This window comes from Solea senegalensis, linkage group LG20 (genome assembly GCF_019176455.1).
Source record: "Solea senegalensis isolate Sse05_10M linkage group LG20, IFAPA_SoseM_1, whole genome shotgun sequence".
Lineage (NCBI taxonomy): Eukaryota > Metazoa > Chordata > Actinopteri > Pleuronectiformes > Soleidae > Solea > Solea senegalensis.
In genome coordinates this window covers 17,340,060-17,356,541 of record NC_058039.1, presented here as the reverse complement: position 1 = coordinate 17,356,541, position 16,482 = coordinate 17,340,060, and the positions used below count along the sequence as shown (strand labels likewise).

Sequence of the window (16,482 nt, the reverse complement as noted above, 5' to 3'; positions counted from 1 at the left end):
AGCAGCTGTTTTCAGTGTAACTGAATCGTTAGAATCGGTGAAATAAAACGGTTTGTTCAGTACTTCCTCCGTGACCGGAGCACAGACTCTGACTCTGCCGCTCGCGATCTGTTACATATTGAGATTTCAGACATTTCCCTGGTAATTGTTGGAGATTAACCCACGTTTTTAGGATTGTGAAGTCTTCTCAAGTTAACTTTTGTCTCTTCCTGTGACGTCACGCATAGTGTCGCCTCAGCTCGCTCGGAAACGGCCAGAGCAGGTACCAAAACAAGTGCCAGGTACTTTGCCCGTGGAAACGCAAAAGGCGAGGCGAGCCGGTGGAAACACGCCAGAACAACCATCCACTCTCACAGGCGTCCAATGTACATAATCCCATATTGCATGTTTTTGGACTGTGGCAGGAAACCGGAGAGTAAAGGCAAGAGTGCTAACCACTGCACCAATCGATGTGCGGTGCACTTCTATGGGTGTATGTTTTTAAACTGAAGTGAAATTGAGGTAAAAAAATATATTTCTGAATGACCACCGAAAAACACTACATCAATCTGAATCAGAAAAACCTTTGAAGAAAAGTTAAAAGTTAAAAGTCTCTCCACCAAAACAAAACACAAGTAGGAAAAAGCAGTAAAACAAGCAGCAGCAACAGGCCGCATGCACGTGTAAATCAAATCTGCGCTGACCTGTAACTCAGTGACCTGCAGCTGAATTCATTTAAAAACCCAACGCATCTATCGTGTGCGCAAACCATCGATTCCAAGAGCTTGAATTTAAAAAAGGGAAATGGAGTGAGTTCTGCTGGTGCTGCTGCTCCCCGCTGGGTAACAAAAGTTTCTTCTGGTTGTTTGACGCTGATTTGGCAAACTCTCCCTTCGTCTAATGATGATGTTTTTACATTTAGCTGTGAAAACTGTGCGAATGTTGCCCCTCGTCTTGGCAACTGCTCTGGTTGGCACGGCGCGCTGTGTTTAGAGAGTGCGTGTTCTTGGCCAAATCAACATTTATGATAGACTATCCCAGATGGGATGTTGCAGATGGTTGTGTGATCTGGCCTCTGTGGGGACAGTTTTCAGGCCTATACTCAAAAGTCTATGCAGTATCATTTGGGAGGAAATATTAAAATGAATTTGCGCGTTTTATATGTTTTCGTAGGATAATATGACTCTGAGTTTTGCCACAGAATTGGATGTTTTCCCGCGCGTCGCCCGTCACCGTAACTGCGCCCGCAATGCACAGACAAAGTCGCTGGTATCCGCTCAGACGTTTACTGCAGCTGTGGTGTTTGTGGCACAGCCACACTGCAGTGTTAATCATTTCTGCATGGAGGAGAAATCCTCCCCATCCCTCTCACCCGTCTCACAATTAATCCACATCCGCCACGCTTGGAAGGGTTAACACCGCACGACGACAAATTATTCCCAGCCGTCCAGGAACCCATGTAAGTGCCTCTCCAGCTCCGCACAGATTGATCGATTGCTTTGTTTATCAGTCATAAAACCATTAACAATCAATCTCTCACCCCCTCACCCCCCCTTTTCTTTCGTCTCCCTCTTCCTAGAGCAGTTTTCTATATGGATGATTATACATTCATTAATGCATGGGTAGTTGTGCGTTAGTCAAATGATCCGTGTGCGACTGGGATGCAGAGACCACAGATTACTCCGCAGATGCCCGCTGAGGAATCTTTTAATTACCAGCGCGTTTTACGTCAGGGGAGACCTCTTTGTGTCGGAGAGGAGACGGAGGCGCGGCGTGAAGGATGGAGATGGTGACCCAGTTCTCAAGAGACCATATATATCGTACATGACAGCAATAATAAAAAGGTGGAGCCCTCTCGCGTGAGCCGTAACAGGACAGAACTTCTGGGGCCGGACGCCAACTTTGAATCCTTAAAAAAAACAAAATGCAGCTTCAGCTCCGCGCCGCGGCTCTGCTCGATGAACTGACTCAGAGTTTCAGTCTGTTGCGTAACGCCTCACCACACACACACACACACACACACTTGTTGTCTTTTCTCTCTGTGTACCTTTGCATCTTTGAAGAACATGCACTCAGACTTTTTCTTTTTCCCTGTCTGCCTGTCATTTATTGCGTCCACCCGTCCGTCTGCCGCCCCGAACATCCACTGGCTCTGAATAATACATCTGGACATGTTGTCAGAGATCAGTTGACCTTGAAACTGTTGAAATTCACAGTAAAAGTCCCAGCATGCAGCAGATGAGCGCAGAGTCCTGCAGACACTTTTGCCCTTGCCTCAGGTGGTGAGGTATAATGTGGCTTATTATGGTACAAACTCTATGTCCGTCCAACTAATGAACTTCAGTGTTTTGACCGAAGTTACCCTTCACTCTCACACCTCACCCCAAACTCCTCAGCTGTGTGTGTGTGTGTGTGTGTGTGTTTAAAATTCAAGTGTTGTAGAAGTTGTCTGCCTCAGCTTATCTCAAGCACTTCAATTTAAAGTTCCTTTTATTGTTATTCTTATTATTTTAACGAAAGCATCATCACACTCTCCTGTCTGTGATGTCACAATGATCCACGTCCAGGTGGAATGATGATGTCATTCCAGTCGTTTTCGCAGCTTCACACGGGGTTCAATTATCCCGGGTACAGTATAGACCCACTGATGTTAATGTTGGAGGAGGCGTGTGCAGAGGGTAATCCCTCCGTCTCAGTCAGACGCCCTCTCTTCTTTGGATAACATCAATTACTGACACTAATTCTCCAGTCGCAGCCTCAGTGTCACAGTCGCCGGGTGCCGATGGAAATAAAAGATTCATTAGCCCCGCTGATGCGCTGATGAAGAGCCAAGCCTGTGTGTTATGTGTGTGTGTGTGTGTGTGTTCCAGTAGGGATTATATAACTTGAGTTCATCAGGTTTACTGTTATGTTTCCTCCCCAAGGCAGATATGCTGGCATCTGTGTGTGTGTGTGTGTGTGTCTCTCACTCACACAATCATCAGAGTGTGTTGTTGCTGCTGCTGCTGCTGCTGCTGCTCTTATGGCCTGTTGATGTTTGTTTCTCGCGCAACTGCCTTGCAATCCTTATTTGCAACAGCTCAGTTCCACACATTTTGCCCTGGCAGCTTTTTTTCCTTTCCTTTTTTTCCATGTCGTTGTCTTATTTGCCATCAGGAGGAAAGATGAGAAGAATCAGATTGATATTTAAAAAAAAAAAAAAAATAGAAAAGAAAAGAAGATGAAACAGGCAAGGGTGGTAGAAGCTTAGGATTTGGGGGAGAATCTCAGAACTTTCGGGAGCCGCTCGTGATCAAAACTATGGGACGTTCCTGTGAGGGATACATCTGGAGATCTGAGCACGCTTCTTTTCATACTTGTTGTTTTCACGCTCTTTTAACGCGCGTGAATCTTTTATGTTTCCGTGCTGATTTGTTTGCAGCTGAAGGGGAAACGGCTCCTCTCATCGGAGTCTGTCTTCTCCCTTTCCTTTCTGAAATCGAGCCCTTACACTTATGCCACACACTTATCTCACCACCTGTCTCTCTCTCTCTCTCTCTTGACTCGTGTGAGGCCACATGTGCCTGAATAAGGGGAGCGCTGTGGTGAACAGTGGCCGCTAAAGAGGCGCGAGGCTTAGCCCCATCAGTAAGACACAAACTCCTCACACCAGTGAGATTTCAGCCCCGGCTTAAAGGCTTCAGGGGAATGGATTTGGAGTAACATCACATGAAATTGCTTCTTCAAAAGTCTCCTTATCTAGGCACGGGGAAAATCTCCAAATGGTTTTGCGAGTGGTTTAAATGCAAAAAAAAAAAAACATGCAATCATGTTTCACACTTTTAAATTACATACTTAGCTATTTTTCTTTGGCGGGGCAGAGGGTCAAGTGCTTACAGATTTGTGCCCCCTTTCAAATAGGTGCAATATTCTTATCTTGCTTTTACAGCCAGACGACTGACTGCCCATTCTCAAAAAAATATATGCATATTTCCCGCAGATGAATGCTGATGAGCGTGACAGATGTGTGGGAGCACACGTATGTGGTGGTCTCTAGTCTCTATAGTCGCACACAGAAAAACAAACACGGACGGGGAACGAGGGGACACTGTTCCCGTCTTGGAGACTCAAATCCGACTGATCTCATATGTACAAAAGCTCGAAGCCACCGCGTTGTTTGTTCACCTGAAATATGGGGACATCAGCAGTATTTATGCAGTCAAAGCCACGGCTGACGGTCCCATTTGCCCCACAAATGATGCCACACATGGCTCAGATGTGGAGAAATTGAGTGTTTCTCACTCAGTGTCACACACACACACACACACACAGAGGTTTCCATGACTTCAGAGGACATTACGTTGACAGAAACCTTAACCGCAGCCTAACTTCAGAACATGTCTTCACCTTAAAATGTAGTCATTTATGGAGACTTAACATAACGTGACTGAACAGATTCAGGTCCTCACAACATAAGGAATACCAGACACACACACACATCATCGTGCATCATTGTTGACGCTGGATCCACGAGGGATTTCTTTCCTGTGATTACAGGTGTGTGTGACTGTGATGTGTGTGTGTGTGTGTGTGCGCTGGCATCATCGTCATCATCACAGTCCCTGTAATCAACATGCGTTTGGTCTCTTGGTTTAATGGGGCCTGTTAAATACACACTTTACAACGAGTCTGAGACGACTTTGATGAGCGCTCTTAATCTCCTAGAGGAGAAGTGCATGTTTTTATTATGATGTGGAAAATGAGACCTATCTAAGCCACAAGTCGCTTGTTGTGTCACTTGAGGACACTGCGGGACATTCTGTCTGTCCACAGAGGTCAGAGGTGTCCCTCAAATCAGACGCAGGCAGATAAAACGAGCGGTTTAGCTGTGACTTCAGCTGCAGTCGTGCAACGTACAGTAAAAGTGTGAAGGCCTCTTTTATGTGAGCATTGACCAAAGGTGAGATGTGAGAAGTACTTTTGTTGTTGTTTTTTAATTCACAGATTCATTTTTGTTTACAAGTGAACACTTTTATTTTGAAATTCATATCATGATGGAATATTGTGGTATCATTCCAAGCTTTTTTCCCCCGTATTAGACGCTCCTTTGAGGTCATTTGAGTTTAATCTCATGTGAATCTTGCTGTAAATCTCTCACAGTGAACGCGTCCACAGTTTATTTACAGTTCATCATAAAAGTGTATCATCATTTTCAGTCAATTTAAAATAAAAAATAAAAAAATAAAAAAAGTGAGCTTGAACTTTTTAATCACCTGACGTCAGCATGTCCATCGTCATTAGGAGAAGTTAGAATAAATGCCACAAACACAAATATTGATTTGGAGTATAGTTTGTCTCAGGTGTCAAACTCAAGGCCCGCGGGCCACATCCAGCCCGCCGTGCAGGTGTATTTGGCCCCGTGGGATAATTATGTGGTGTCTTTTCCTGCTGACTCACTCAATCGTAATAAATAAATAAATAAATAAATAAATAAATAAATAAATAAATAAAAGAATGAATGAAATGTGGGGGGGTTCCTCTCTTTTAGCTTCATACGTCAGTAAAAATGATTGAGTAGATTATTGGCCTGTATGTGCTGTTCTACTGAAACACAGCAGAGGAACTCATTTGTTCTGAACTTTGTGTTATTTGACCTCGTCTGACCCTCGACTTGGACACAGTTTTGTTGTAATTCCGGCCGCCTCTTGTAACTGAGTTTGACACCTTTGACAACTTTATACCACTTCTCAATACTCAAATACCTTAAACCCTGTAGAACTCAGTGTTTCCTGCTTGGTTTCATTTCTTTAACAGTGTTCAGACTTCAAAGATGAAGTTTAAAGAGGGGGTAAAAGAAAAAGAGTATAAATGTGATGTTATACTAGTAGTAGCTGATGTGGCCTGCAGCTGCTGTTTTCCACACAGTGAAATAAAGATTGGTCTGCAGGTCTCTCTCTCTCTCTCTCTCTCTCTCTGTCTCTCTCTCTCTGGCTCAAACGGACTCATGTGACATCTCTTGAGGCAGTTCATCAGATTTTGCACAGCTTGTCTGTGGAGCCACAAAGGATTTCATTGAATACAACTCTTTTTTTTGTCGCTTCGTAACTCCCGAGACCTACAAACAGACTTTGATGTGTAAAACTTCACTTGAAAGAGACACAAACAAACCCCCGATACCAGCAGCACTGGCAGCGACATAATAGTAACATAATTCACAGTCAATTAACAAGCAGCCGTGGTTGGAGAGAGCAGCGGGATAATAGGTCTAATTATGTCCTCAGGATAAATGCAAAGTCATGGAACATGTAGGGCAGTTTGTAGGTGCAACAGCTTATCAATTTTGTATGGAATAATTAGTGATTGCATGAAGTAATCTGATTTCATTCACATCCAATTCTCCCCGGGGGTTAAATGACGGCCAACTCGCAGATTTAGATCCATAAAATATATCATCAGTTTAATAATTAACTCAACAACTACATGCAAAATGAGTTTGTGGTGTAGAGTTCACTCTTGTGGAACCTTCATTTTGACCATGGTTCTGTGTGTGGGGGGGTTTTATGTATTCTTCTGTACAGCACTCGGTTCACCGTGGTTGTTTTTAAAGTGCTTTACAAATAAAGTTGGATTGGAGACATGTGATCTGCTCTCAACTCTACAGCGACCTTGGGGTTCGTGAAAGGTGCTTTATAAATCTAAGTTGTTATTATTATTGTTATTGCAACACAACAGCACAGGTTTCAAATGGAATCAAAACAGTAGCTCCATGCAGACCTGGAGGATAAAGAGATGGAATTATCAATTTATTTACTCGCAAATAGTCACTTTAACTGATCAAATCATTTGATGTTCACGTCCATTCCATTACGACGGGAGAGCTTTAGTTTCACGCTGTCGGCAAATGTCGGGCAAACGCGGCGCTGCAGTATTTGCTCAAGCGACTCTTTGTCGTCTGGGCTCAAGCCTCGTGTTCCCAGGCACTCAGGTATCGATCCGGACTAACTGGGCCAGTGCCATGGAGCTCTGAGCCCATCGATCCTCCACAGAAACAGCACGGGACACACTGATGGTGTGTGGAGAGAGAGAGGGGGGGAGAGAGGGAGAGAGAGGGAGAGAGGGAGAGAGAGAGCCCCTGCTGGGGAACTCAAAAGCAGCCATTAGAGGGCCTGTGCAAGTTCTGCCTGAACTACAAGGCAGTCTAAAGTCTAATTAGCTGCACATTTTTTCCTTTTTACATAAGTGAGTTATAAATTACACGCTGGCCCTTCAGTTTGAGTTAGCGATGCTTTTCAGTTGTTTCTTTTTTCCTTGTTTTTCCTGCTCAGCATGTGGTCCTAACGAGATCCAGACGATCCCATGACATAATTCACACGTCCTCCTTTGGGTCACTTCATTTCTCCCAGGAAGGACCTTCGATAACGGACTCGGAGTTTAAAAACAAGACGGGAAAACGTTATCAAGTGAGATTAAAATCTGGTTATGATGAAGCTGTTGAATTCCTGCAGCGTGACTCCGGTACAGTTTTAGCTACGACTGAGTCACAGCAGCTCAGGGTTGTATGTTTTATGTAAAATAAATCAATCAATAAATAGGCTAAATCATGGGATATGTGATTACGATCACATATCAGACACTCCGTCGCACAACAGGACTCTGGCTTTCTGATCTGGTTAAATATACAGTGTGTGTCACGGATTCAGACTGAACGTGACTCATCACTCCTCCGCTGTCCTCTGGTGTTCACTTCTTTTGATCGACACACACACAAACAAATTCAGAGATGTTTACTTTGTTAAATCAGATACAGGCACGTGTCATAAAGTACACTGTACATTTAGCCATGATCTGTGCTGTAAGCCTTTTATCGTGTAAATGTAAATAGAAAGACCCACAAACAAAACAATAAACACAAACACAACTATACATTATTATTCAAATAACAAAAGTACAACGTTCAAGTAGATTTAAGAGTAACACAAAGCATTAATGATGAATGTTTAATAGCTGTCACCTGCAGTACCTTCACAATCCACCGGGTGGCTGTGACTTACACTTTACTGCTGTGTGAAATGTAAATATTGTTTTTACTGCTTTCATTATTGTGTGAGTGGTGTCAGTGTTCTCATGTAAGACCAGGTTCATACCTCTGACCTTCACACGTACACTGTCCACTTGTGTCTCCAGTGTTCACTGGACTAACGGTGTTGAGTAAAAGACATAAAACGTCCCCGTTTCCCGACTCTCTCCACCTTCACTCTTTCTGTGAGTGATTCTACAGTCGACGCCTCAGGTGTCAAGTGTCTGAATGTTCCAGTGGATCATTCCCTTCACTCATGATGATCGTAGAAACGTTATTCTATGAGGTTATCCAGCTTATTCAGGGACTAGAGGCATGTCATTGTATTTGTTATGTAAGGATGGCTCTCTAGTTATCTCGCGATGTTCCAGTCTCACAGTGACTCCGTTTTAAAATGTGACTCAATCACTCACTCAGTGTAAATGTAAAATATGCAGCAGCAGCGACCTTTAGCATGTAAAACAGTTACTGCAATCCAAAGTTTCCGTAACGCAGAAACACGGAGCACTTATACACAGTGGAACTGGAACTATTTGATCAGTTTTTGCCTGTCAAAACATTATAAAAATGAAATGTCCACTTACTTTCATGCGTCTATATTTTCCTGTATCGCCGCTGCAGAGCCTCATGTTCCTCCGCCTCTTGTTGAGGTGTTTTTCAGTATTTCACGTTGTGCACCATTGTTATCAGTGAAGACAATATTTGCAGCTCAACACAACATATCGTGGTCATTTTATGGCTTCATCCCATAAGGTTTTTGCAGGTAACGGCTTCAGAATAGTTGTTGAATAACTCAGAGTTGATTTACAGAACGTGGTTTTACTTCTATTTACAAATACACAACTTTTATTGTGTATTATCGCCTCGTAGACGTTCATCATGTGTCATTAAATGTGTCTTTGCTGACACACGTACAGCACAGTAGATTCCTGGTGTTGCTCTGTGAACATGCAGCATTAATAAGGGACATGGCTGGAGGACATGGTTTCTTCCCTTTTCAAACAAACTTGGAATCTTATTATCGTTATCGAAGCTCTGCTTTCGTCGCTGTTGGTTAATTTGATTGTCTTGCCTGGGTTTTGAGCACACTGTGAGCCTGGACACGTGAGAACGGAGCCAAGGAACAAGTGATTCGATTTTAGTATTCCTGTTTCACTGTTTCAATGTTTCCCCTACGAACCACAAACACCAAACAAACAGTCACACAGAGGACGATGTTTTTTGAGTTTTAAAAACTTTGTTAGATGTCGGGGACATTTTGCCGTTTTTTTTTCATGTCGGGAAGCTGCTGGCAGTCCACGAAGCCCGCGTCTTCACCTCTCATCTCATGCTTCTCATGCAAGAAAGCCGACACACACACACACACACAATCACAAAGATGCATACACACAAACATCCCCGCTTTGATACTAATCCCTATGGTGAGCTTCTATCATCTCGTGCAATAACGAGCTGTCATTGGTCCTCAGTGATCTATCTGTCTGCATGTGTCAGCGAGCAGGCGGGCTGACTGAGCGTCGGGGCTAAAGCAGTTCTCCACTTCCAAGGCCTGTCAGTCAGCGCTGGGGGCACCTGAGACAGCCCCCGTGTCGGTGAGGGATCATTTCTGAAGGCTGACACTGGATCAGAGACGAGCGGGGTTGGGGGCGGAGAGAGAAAAAAACCAGCCATGTAGACGTTTGACCCCACCCCCACATGCAGGAGAAAAAAAAGAAAAAGAAGAAGTCGCAAAAGACTTGACAGCTAAACGCCAAATAAGCTGTCTCAGGAGGATTTTCTATCTGACCACATGTTTTAAAGATAAGACATGTTAGTTATTAAAGTTTAACATACTGTAGGTATAAAAACGTGGCGGTAATGAGTTTAAAGTAAGTCAGCGGGCACCTTGGATATTCACATCCCAAATGTCAGCGTGATACAAGATAAACCCAAATAACCTGCGCAGATAACGTGAAGATGCAGCCGCCACCGCGGCGCCCGTGTAATGTATTCCCTCCACATTGCTTGAGATGTATTATCTGGCCTTCCTTATTGTGTTGGTGATAAATGTGGCAAACATTAACGCCGCCAAATGTGTTTCTCCTATTTCCACAATAAAGCGGGCCTTACCTTTTTTTTTTTTTTGCCTGACCTTCACTGGGCTGCACAGCCAGCACAAAATATGCATTTAGAGGAAGCGGCGCGAGTGGATGTGAGGGTTGCGCGAGATTGCTTTCTTTTGTACGGCGTCATGCAGGAACATGCATCACTGTCCGCCTCCAACAAACAGCCAGTAATATGCAGAAATATTAAGTAGGATCAGCAAATAAATATATGGAGTGGAGCCGGTGCTGTGACAGATGTTGGCTATTTGCATGGAGCTCCTCTGTCATGTCATTAACCAACTCTCTCAGCCAAGCAGGCGAAATGAATGAACTGGCTGCTCGGAGCAGTCGGGTATTCAAGCTGCGCCGCGCTGAGCCGCTTTGTGCGATCGAGGAGCTCGTGGCCAAATTAGACCTGTAAAGCATCTGCTGCCTCTCTCTGTGTGTGTGTCATTTTTGCAATCTCAATAGAGGCTTTTATTTTGGTAAAAACACGGTCCTCATAGGGACTTAAAGCCTGGTCTTGTCTAAACTTGATACAATTGTTGTTTTCCTGCTCCTGGTCTGTCTTCTATCTCGTCCTTTCTTTCTCCCCTTTCTGTCCCCCTCCTCACCTCTGTCCCCCAATTTTTCCTTTCACCACAACCTGTCTAGGCAGATGGCTGCATATCCTTGAGTCTGGTTCTGTCAGAGTTTTCTCCCCATAATGTTGTTGATGCACAGTGCCTTGAGATAATGTACCTTGTGTTTGGGTGCTATACAAATAAAATGGAATTGAATTGAAAATGGAATTGGTCCCCCCACTGAAGCAGGACCTCATGGCTGGATAGTTGTGAAAATCTGCCGTACGTTGAACTTTCTTCAGTGCAGAGGGAAGTCTGGGCCTCAGTTTCAGGGTCAACACGAGGCCTGAACATTTTAACGACGACGTGTTGTCATTCAAAGTGTCGGCATGCGCTCGCTTTACACTGTACACGCGCACCACCGTGTGCCCAGTGGTTTCTTCAGTTGTGAGCAGCAGCAGCAGCAGCAGCAGCAGCAGTGTGCTGTATTATAGATTGATTTAGTCAGTGAAGCAGAGAATGTGCATTCACACTAGTCTGTGTTCCCTGGTCAAGGCCACTGAGTTTTCATCCAGCTCAGAACACACACACACACACACAGACACACACACACTGCTGCATGGCTTCAGGGACAGTACATCCGACCTCCACCTAGCTGAACATAAATGAGTAAAGAGAAAATACAACACAGAACAATCCCCTTTATTAACCCCCCTCAGGAGCACACGGGCTCTTACAATCAGGCCCGGCATTGTTCACGCCGCTCAGCGTATTGAGCATGTCGCTGACGCGCCTCCCAGTCTGCTCTAATGGCGCGGGTCATCAAGCACTGTTCACTATGGAGAAAAGAGAAACACGTATTGATTTGAAAATGTCTTGTTCTGTTATTTTCAAAAGCTTTCATCTGTATTTTCCCCCCTCGTCTTGATGTAGAGCCTCAGGTCACGGTTGGGGATTTTATAGAATGTTCTCTGATCTTTTTACCTGAGTGTATACGAGGGCATATGTACATGTATGTTCGTGTGTGTGCATGTGTGTGCGTGTGCGCGCTCACGTATGTATCAAATCTTGTCAGCTGCAGAATAACATACGAGGAGGCAGGAGAGTCATATATCTGACAAAGTGCAGCCAATAAAGTATAATTCATGACTGTTACAGTGCCCGTGGATAGTAGTCATTACTCTTTTGTGCTGGTGTGCGTGTAGTATATCACGCCTCAAAACAACAGCCCTCATCACTATATTGATTGCCTGACACCTTCTCAAACATGGTTTTCTTTTCCTTTTTTTCTTAAGAGAGCAAGTGGGAGATGGAGAGAAGAGGAAAGAGCGTGACGTTGACGTGAGGAGAGGTGGAATAAAACAACTGTCTGTCACAATACAGTACTATTGCCACCAGCACACACACACACACACACTGTGTCACACAGTGCACAGCATTGTTCTCCTGGAAGTCACCAGGAGTTTTAGCACGTGGGCCACAGTTGTCCCTCTGTGGACATGTTCGTTCTCATGTGATCTTGTACTCCGTGTACTTGTACCTCCTTCTCGCACGCTCTGACAGATGGTCTCACCGGTCAGCCACGTCACTGTTGGTCAATCCATGAAGCTATAAAGAAACAATTCTACTCTTTAAAGGTTTTAAACGATATAACAGAACAAACCAGGACACAGTGTCATGTCAGTCATTCTCACTCACTGGGCCTAAAAATATGCTAAACACAGCTTACTGCAATTTTCTAATTTTCCCAGGAGACACAATATTTGTGTGTCAAAATATCATTTTAGATGAATTATTGTTACACATCTTACTCACAGAGCTGCACAAATATCACACATTAATCCTTTTAAATATGTTTTCCTTAGGGAAAAAATCGTTCAGTCCTAACTCTTACACAGAATGAAAGCGACCAACTGCACAAGTGTTGTTGGCTGAAGTTAAAAACACAGATTGAGTGGCGTTCGCCGCTCATGTGAGTCCCAGATCCTCAGTTAGATGGATATGTGTTTTTCTGACAATCAAAAAAATCATTCTCATGAGCTGATTTCTATCTTTAGCAACAAAAGTCATTGGAAGCTGTTCTTATTCATTACCAGTGTCATATTTCTAATCACATTTCATAAATGAAAGCACACACAGCCTTGATAACTCCTGTTGTTGCTGTTATATTTGCATATTTCCAGGCAGCTCCAGGTATTATCTTGCGAGACTCATTCCAAGCGTATCGCTTTTGATCAACGCTGTGTTTTGATTCTCATTTTGATCGCGCTGTCCTCCTTCATTTTTATCATCCTCCCTCATGGACTTGTTCATGGACTTGAAGTTTTATGCGGCGGCTGATATATGGCCGTATTAAAGATGGGTGCTTTCCGTTTGATGAGCATGGTTTAATCTAAATCAAGATATGGCTCCCTGGAGGCCGGTGCTGTAATCATGTCAAACTGGTGATAGCCTTCACTGTCACTCTCCTTACATCTTGCTTGATTGTCATCTGCATAGCAATAATTGAGCAGAGTTAGACGTTATCAGGAGGAGAATGGGATTAGATGTAACATTATATGGTTGTGTTGTTAATCTCAATCTGGCCGTGTGATGTACAGTACAGTACAGTGTGACATCTGTTTTTTTTTTTGTGTGTGTGTGTGTGTGTGGTTCAAGGTCAAACTGTGGCTCGACGAGTGTAGGAAACAGTTTTGAATAATAAAACAACAGCATGGTCTCAGGGAAGATGATTACTCACACAATCAGTGGGGTTTTAAAGTAAGAGGGCACACACACACACACACACACACACACACACACACACACACACACACACTGTTGGAGATATTATAAAGCCTCTTATATTACTTAATCAAGCAGTCATGTTAATTGTGTAATAGGCTTGTATATTTCCATGCTGTCTCATCTCATTTGCATATTAACGCCAATGAGGAAGGCTAGATTAAAGAGGGGAGGAGGTGGGGGTTAGTGCAAGTGGCTCCGCCCTCAATGTCCCTGATTTATTTATACTCTGCACAAATCCATACCCTTCTGTCTGTAATGAGGAGTGGAATTGTATTAAATATCACAGGAAAACCAGACCAGACCTGCATGAGTAGCTTTTTTTGTGTTTGTCAGCGCTGATGTAAAGTTCCGCTGCGATAACATTTTAATACGGCAATAGGCGAATTCTGGGAAACGAGACGTGGACGGATAGAAGACGCCTTTATCCGGGACGTTTTCTTGCTGGTAGTGGTGAGACTGTTCTCTCCGGGGCCGCAGCGTCGACGCAGAATAATGAAAATAAGTGTGTCTATTAGACCAGTTAATCTTATTTGGCCTGTGACATGGGTCTATGTTTTCATCCCGCACTGAAGCTCCCTTGTTCTGTGCTCTTCTTTTTTTTTTGCGTATACTGTAGCGGGTCACTCACACACACACACACACACACACACATTCGCACAAAAGGAACACACGCACAATCCCGGCCTTCATGCAGACACACACAGACGGTGGCTTCACTCCTCTGTTCTCTTGCCTCTCCACTCCTCCCCTCTGCTCCTCATCCTTTTCACAAAACAACACTGGGCTCTTCTGAGCCCCGGGGAGAAAGAGCAAAATTTACACGAGGAACACAGGGGGCTCAGTGGTTCTGTTGTGTGCTGCAGAACAGCACCCCTTTGACTGGGAGCCAGAGGTCAGGGCACGGCTCCCTGTGCGCCCGCTGGGCTCTTTGCTGCCTGTGTGTGTCTGTGCGTAAGTGTTTATGCATGCATTTTGTGCGTTGGCATTTGCATGTGCGCTGGCCTCAGGGTGCTTGACACCCTGCCTGCTAATGTTACGGGAGGAAAAAGTTACACACTGTTTTTGTGGCAAACGAGAGTCACATGACTGCACAGCGTGTGTGAAACCCTTTTTATGCGCTGTATAAACTCTGGTATATTTGGCTTGTGCTGGTGTGATGATGAGCTAATATGGCTCGGGGGGCTGAACACTCAACACTTAAGTTGTTTGACGAGTGACATTTGGATTATAGTCGCACACAGTTTCACTTTGTTCCAAAAGCTTTCCAAGTAACTTATCGTCTTTGACACCAGTAAAGAGAAGACCCGTGATTTTCAGTATTTTTGGTCTTTTTTTTGCAGCCTTGAGTTGTTGAGTATGTAATGATGAGCATATTTACTCTCTACGTTCTTCTTCATTGGTGTTTTTACAGCATTTGGCAACTGTAATGTTGCATTGTAGCCTTTTTTTGTCCCTGTTCGGACCTGTTATTAACATCCAATGTGCATGTGGATGGATTTAAGTACAACTCTTTACATCTGGCATTAAAATGCAACCTGAAGAATCACAATGCACCCGCCCCTTTATTGAAATCCACTATCTTCCACTTCCTAAAGTAATATTCAATATTTAACCCTTAGTGTTTACGCAGGGGCACCCGAGGTAATTTGCCGTGGGAATAATAAACAACTCCTTATATGGACATCCTGAAGATGTGTGTGTGTGTGTGTGTGTATAGGTCACATATACAGGCTTTAAAAAACTTGGTTTTCTTGTCTTCTCATGTGTTGTTGAGTCAAAGTTATGATTGATATTGTGCAGAAGTCACAAAATTAGACCGTTTTTTTCATTTTCTTTTTGTCCTAAAAAGGAGCCGTGTGAACTCTGAACTGTGACGTGGTTCCAAATTTCACAAGTTCAATCCGATTTTAAACATTTGAGGATAACACTTTATATTAAGATACACATATTCACCATTAACTAGGTCCAATAATTAACTCCTAATTATCACTTATTGACTGTAAATCAATGCGTTGATGTTTCTGAATGATGGTGTGAATTAATATCAGGAAAAATCTTAATTCATGTCATAATAGAGGTAAAATAAGATTATGTAGAACAAGGTGTTAACACATGCTTAATAATTATTAATAAAGGGCTAGTATGCTACATATATACATGTTAGTAAGCACCTAGTGGTCAATATGTGCACCTGAATATAAAGTGTGACCATTTTGAGTACTCTTTTCTTAGGTGTGTTTATATAGTTGGTGAAAATTGTTCTTTTTTTTCATCAGATTTGAAAAGGATATAAGGAAATATATATTTCATATTCTTATATCCTTAGTAGTGGGGAAGCCAACATGCTCTGTGTTCTTAGAGTTATACATATATATGAAATGTACAATTGAATCCATATAATATGCTGTGTGTTAAAGTGGAAATATTGATGTTATCTATTTCAGATCCATAAGACGATGAAGACCCAAAGACAGACAGGTAAGCACAGACTCGGCACAAAGGGTGACAGAGCTTGGTGAGTGACTTGAGGGGAGATTGACTCATGTAAATACCAGTGAGCAGATGAAGGAAACGAGGAACAGGTGTGTAGGTAGGTAAAAAGGTCCAGTGATTGGAATTGGAAAACAGGAGAGCAGGTGGATCTAGAAAACAGGAAGAAAGCTCGGGGACATGTGTTGGACAGGTGGAGCATGATGAGAGTCCAATAAACAATTCCATGGTGTAATGTACAACACTGTGTGTGAAAGGCTGTGAGGTTGTAGGGTATTTGTGTACATGAGTAAAGTAAATGTGCATTACTGAGGCTGTCCCCTTTGTATTTACACAATAAAACACAATGTTCTGTAGGAAATAGGATCTAGGAAATAAACAGATGCATGTTTTTTTGGCGTCAGTGTCCACATGAGAGAGTAGGATAAACAATAGAGGTTGTGTTTAGGATGGAAAATAAAGTGTGTTCCCTGTATGTTAGACATGATTAAGGCTTTGGAACTCACATTTGAACAGAGACTTG

The 16,482-nt window shown here is 43.3% G+C and overlaps 1 protein-coding gene across 3 annotated transcripts in view; it reads left to right on the top strand.

Moving 5' to 3' along the window:
* The window catches only part of nrsn1l (neurensin 1-like), a 110,763-nt gene that overhangs the window by 51,342 nt on the left and 42,939 nt on the right, over window positions 1–16,482 (top strand). The window contains exons 2-3 of one of the 3 annotated variants that reach the window (XM_044052402.1): window positions 11,978–12,033; window positions 15,914–15,947. The gene's annotated coding sequence lies outside the window, so the exon portion shown is untranslated. Of the gene's footprint in view, window positions 1–7,396; window positions 7,419–11,977; window positions 12,034–15,913; window positions 15,948–16,482 lie in introns of those variants that run through there. The other 2 variants (XM_044052403.1, XM_044052400.1) reach the window with 2 other exon arrangements.